The sequence below is a fragment of the Oncorhynchus gorbuscha genome, linkage group LG26 (assembly GCF_021184085.1).
Source record: "Oncorhynchus gorbuscha isolate QuinsamMale2020 ecotype Even-year linkage group LG26, OgorEven_v1.0, whole genome shotgun sequence".
Lineage (NCBI taxonomy): Eukaryota > Metazoa > Chordata > Actinopteri > Salmoniformes > Salmonidae > Oncorhynchus > Oncorhynchus gorbuscha.
Genome location: NC_060198.1, coordinates 21,230,932 through 21,236,931, shown reverse-complemented (window position 1 = coordinate 21,236,931; position 6,000 = coordinate 21,230,932).

The following is a 6,000-nucleotide window of genomic DNA, read 5'->3' as shown; positions in this document are numbered from 1 at the left end:
ACACACACACACACATATATATATATATAACTCAGGTGGCTACCTGCCGGAAGACTTCTAAGCTAACGTTAAACGGAGCTTACTGAGGTAGGAGCAAAAAACATGCTACAAAATTCTAATAATAACTTTGCTTTACAGAGAGTAGGCTACTGACACAGACAGTAATCTGGTGCTCAGTGGTGAGGCTGAGGCGGGCTGAAATGCATGCAGGAGGGAGCAGAGGAGACAGAGAAAGAGAGGGGAAGCAAGCAGAGATAGAGGTTAGTACTGTGGTTCCCAAACCTGGGACTGGGTGCCATTGAGAGTCCCCTGAGAAAATTTGGACTAATCTTATCAAACAAGTAAAAATAAAATAAGTGTTTCAATATTAACATATCCACATGGCCTATATTTGCTATAGGTCAAGATTAAAATGTAAACAATACAGTTCTAAAAAAATAAAAAATAAAAAAGTAATACGTTTTCGTTTCGTCAATGATGTCAGTTTGAATAATTTCTCTCATTCCGGGGTATAACATTACAATTGTATAGCTATTAGGCTGTGTGTTTGTAGATCGACTGAAGTGAATGAACCTACTGCCGCCAACGTGACAATTGCTGGGGTAATTTTTCCTTGTTTTTGCTGTTCTCCAAATAGCATTTTTAAAATGTTTAATTGTATAGAAATTCAGTAAGTACGTTTCAACTTTCAAATACACCCAATAAAACTCGAACCCTGGTTAAAGGATAATTTGCAGAAAACAGCTAGCTACATTTTGAAGTGTTGCATTTCGAGTCAAGTGGGTGGCCAACGTGGTAAGTCTAACTTAATAATTTTTTTGTTAATCACGTCCATCAATATCGAGCCGAGATAAATAGAACATGGGGCAAACTTTTAGGGTGTAGCGCTGTTTAAACTAACACTATTCAGGGTGTATCGCTGTTTAAACTAACACTATTCAAAACGGCACACAGACACTTGGAATAACCTATACATGGTTGGTTAGATAACTTGTAGAAGGTTTATATCTATATTTTGGAGTGTTGGATGTTGATTTCAGGAGGCTGCCATCACGGAAAAGGGAACAGACTACTTTTTCCTGTTAACTTATACGAATCAAGATGCGGCATTGGATATAAACAGTGACAACAGTTGTCTGATATTTAAGTAATAGTTTGACTGTCAAATCGATGTATTGGTTTGAGGCACGCAACTTTTATAGACACCACACCAAATTTCCCGTGCAAAAGAGTAACAAAATCACTGGTACAAAACAAAAATACTGATCTGTTTTAATATTAACATTTTTGCACAACCCTACCAAATGAATATAGAAATGTGAGATATATATATATATATATATAATCATTCTCATTGAACACAGGTATAAGATGCAGTAGATATGATCTATTTGCACGTTATCTATGCTTCCGGTTCTTTAAGTTTCGTTTTTGCATATTTTACATAAGATTGTACACCAGCTTCAAACAGCCTAAAATACAATATTTTTGGTTATTGAAAAGATTTCACAGCAGTTTATATGATACAAGATTTCTCTACACTATACATTGTTTTGTCAAAATGAAATAAGGCAATTAAACTATTAGAATTTTAGCAACCAGGAAATGGAGGCTTAACTTCTGCATATTGCAACTTTAAAGCAATCAATTTTATATCATCCTGATGACTATAAACATTTAAACTAACATCACCAATCTGAGATAAGGATATGTAATTACACAACATTTTGTGGGTTGAAAATGCAAGCTTGTGTAAAGTAATAACAAACTATCCACGTTAGGGAAATTAGCACAATATACAATCATTTAATATGGCATCCCTACTTTTTCGTAGCAAGATAATTAACGTAGCAGGTTAGGAGACTGAGGTTAAAGTTAGGAAAAGGGTTAGCGAATATGCTCTCCTAAACTACTACGAAAATCACTATCGAAGTGGCGTGAAAAGAGTGTGTCCCCTAAAATAATATCAGTGTTGTCGAGGACGATGTTACGTGACCACTTGAATAGCTAGCGAATCAGCTACTGTAACGATCTACGTGTAACTATATCTACCACAATGCAGAGCATTTCGCATGCAGTCTTTTCTTGTTGCAGTTAAGATCATTTACAAACAAAACATTGTACCCTCGTGTATGCTATTTATCACGTCATTATGATTGAACGAACAAACGTATCTTACTCACACGAAACACTATCTTCACCCCCATGTTTGCGCTGTTGTTGACCCAACCTTTACAATGTACTTCCTGGTTTTAGGGTGACGTCTTTTTATAAAATATCCAATCAGTGACTAGAGTCCCATTTCTTTATGGTCAGCGCTATTCGCGGTCCTTGGTACGGCCTTTGATACTGTCAGCCATACGTTTATTTTTAATACCCCCACTTTTTTTTTACATTTGGAGATGTCTTTATTAAATCAATAAGAACTCTTTACAATGGAAGTAATAGCTCTGTAAAACCACACCACCTACATTTGAAGTCAACAGAGGAGTGAGGCAAGGTTGCCCAATTAGTCCATTCCTCTACTTCTTGACAGCTCAGTTTTTGTGTGTGTTTTTTTCACCTTTATTTAACCAGATAGGCAAGTTGAGAACAAGTTCTCATTTACAATTGCGAACTGGCCAAGATAAAGCAAAGCAGTTCGACAGATACAACAACACAGAGTTACACATGGAGTAAAACAAACATACAGTCAATAATACAGTAGAAAAATAAGTCTATATACAATGTGTGCAAATGAGGTGAGATAAGGGAGGTAAAGGCAAAAAAGGCCATGGTGGCAAAGTAAATACAATATAGCATGTAAAAAATAAATAAAATAAACACTGGAATGGTAGATTTGCAGTGGAAGAATGTGCAAAGTAGAGATAGATATAATGGGGGTGCAAAGAACCAAAATAAATAAATAAAGTAGGGGGAGAGGTAGTTGTTTGGGCTAAATTATAGAAGGGTTATGTACAGGTGCAGTAATCTGTGAGCTGCTCTGACAGCTGGTGCTTAAAGCTAGTAGTGAGGGGGATAAGTGTTTCCAGTTTCAGATATTTTTGCAGTTCGTTCCAGTCATTGGCAGCAGAGAACTGGAAGGAGAGGAGGCTAAAGTAAGAATTGGTTTTGGGGGTGACCAGAGATATATACCTGCTGGAGCACGTGCTACAGGTGGGTGCTGCTATGGTGACCAGCGAGGTAAGATAAGGGGGGACTTTACCTAGCATGGTCTTGTAGATGACCTGGAGCCAGTGGGTTTGGCGACGAGTATAAAGTGAGGGCCAGCCAACGAGAGCGTACAGGTCGCAGTGGTGGGTAGTATATGGGGCTTTGGTGACAAAATGGATGGCACTGTGATAGACTGCATCCAATTTATTGAGTAGGGTATTGGAGGCTATTTTGTAAATGACGTCGCCGAAGTTGAGGATCTGTAGGATGGTCAGTTTTACAAGGGTATGTTTGGCAGCATGAGTGAAGGAGGCTTTGTTGCGAAATAGGAAGCCAATTCTAGATTTAACTTTGGATTAGAGATGTTTGATGTGTGTCTGGAAGGAGAGTTTACAGTCTAACCAGACACCTAGGTATTTGTAGTTATCCACATATTCTATGTCAGAACCGTCCAGAATAGTGATGTTGGACGGGCGGGCAGGTGCAGGCAGCGATTGGTTGAAGAGCATTCATTTAGTTACTTGTATTTAAGAGCAATTGGAGCCCATGGAAGGAGAGTTGTATGACATTGAAGCTCGACTGGAGACCAAAGAAGGGCCAGAAGTATATAGAATGGTGTCATCTGCATAGAGGTGGATCAGAGACTCACCAGCAGCAAGAGCGACATCATTGATGTATACAGAGAAGAGTGTCGGTCCAAGAATTGAACACTGTGGCACCCCCATAGAAACTGCCAGAGGCCCGGACAACAGGCCCTCCGATTTGACACACTGAACTCTATCAGAGAAATAGTTGGTGAACCAGGCGAGGCAATCATTTGAGAAACCAAGCCTATTGAGTCTGCCGATGAGGATGTGGTGATTGACAGAGTCGAAAGCCTTGGCCAGGTCAATGAATACGGCTGCACAGTATTGATTCTTATCGATGGCGGTTAAGATATAGTTTAGGACATTGAGCGTGGCTGAGGTGCACCCATGACCAGTTCTGAAACCAGATTGCATAGCGGAGAAGGTATGGTGGGATTCGAAATGGTCGGTAATCTGTTTGTGGACTTGGCTTTCGAAGACCTTAGAAAGGCAGGATAGGATAGATATAGGTCTGTAGCAGTTTGGGTCAAGAGTGCCCCCCCCCCCCCCCGTTGAAGAGGGGAATGACCGCAGCTGCTTTCCAATCTTTGGGAATCTCAGACGACACGAAAGAGAGGTTGAACAGGCTAGTAAATAGGGGTTGCAACAATTTTGGCAGATCATTTTAGAAAGAAAGTGTCCAGATTGTCCAGCCCGGCTGATTTGTAGGGGTCCAGATTTTGCAGCTCATTCAGAACATCAGCTGACTGGATTTGGGAGAAGGAGAAATGGGGAAGGCTTGGGCGAGTTGCTGTGGGGGGCGCAGTGCTGTTGACCAGGGTAGGGGTAGCCAGGTGGAAAGCATGGCCAGCCGTAGAAAAATGCTTTTTGAAATTCTCAATTATAGTGGATTTATCGGTGGTGGCAGTGTTTCCTATCCTCAGTGCAGTGGGCAGCTGGGAGGATGTGTTCTTATTCTCCATGGACTTTACAGTGTCCCAGAACTTTTTTGAGTTTGTGTTGCAGGAAGCAAATTTCAGAAATTTGAAAAGTTTTACATCTTACTAGTATCCCAGAATTCCTTTACGGGTATTAAGATAGATCTATAAGATAAATCATTAACACTTCTGCATAATCAAAACAGCTTATGTTAAAGTTCACAGTTGGCTAGTGTTATGTAAATGCGAGCTCAAAAGAAGCAGTGGCCTGGCTTTGACCCCAGGTGAGAGCAGGTGCCCATGTAAATGGCAAGTTCGAGCCTTTTGGGTAAACACTTGTGCGTTGCTTTGCCATGTGGTATAATGAACTGAAGTAGATAAATCAATGAAGAAGCTGATAATGTGTAGCGTGATCATTTTTGTTGTGATACAGCGCATGGGATTGTGAAGACAAAAATGTACGGTATAGCAATGTACTAATGCAACCTGTGCGTGTACGCGGCGTTACGTACTTCACGTTCTGTCTGCGCATGACGTCACGGACGACGAGAGGTGTTTGTTCTGGATCCTGGGAAAGAAAGATCCCGCGCACCTTGACAACCGAATAAACGAGGTAAAACGAACGTTAGCTAGCTTTTTTTTTCACACACCGTGTGAATGCACGCCTTTATAAAGTCATGTATTTCACACGAAGCTCCTGTTGGGCACAAATCTAAGGACTCCGTCGTTTGAGGTCGTCGTAGCGTGCGCCGACAGGGAGCGAGCGGTCTGTAAAGGCCTGCTACTGAGACACGGGAATTAAACAAGCGAACTAAGATATCCCTTTCTAATATCTCTGACTAAGCTAACCCTTCAGTGTTAACGTTATGCACTAGTATTGTCCTGATTACATCACAACCTACTTCATTTGGATTTCCACGGGCCTATTAACACAAGATTACATTAACGTTAGCTAAGCTAACTGTATCAACTAGCTACCTATCATCACTAGTATTAGAGAACTACCTTTCCACAGGTCGTTGACTTGGCTAGTTGTTGGCCAGCTAACAGCAACAGTATTGACATCTAGTTGATTAGCTAGCAAGTAAGCCAACTAAAGTTGCTTTCGTATGAGCTCAGCTTGCTGTGTTGGATGGTATACGCGAGACTACCTAACCTTTTGGGGATACTGGTACAAAAATTGTTACGTAGTTAGTTTACATTCTAGAAGAGAAGATACGCAAGAAACACATGATTTTCAGTTCAGTAGGTCGCTAACTAGCTGGATTTTTAACAAATGGTCACTTTCCAAATTTAACGAGGATGAACGTGTTTACTTCTCACATATCTGGCCTGACAATTTG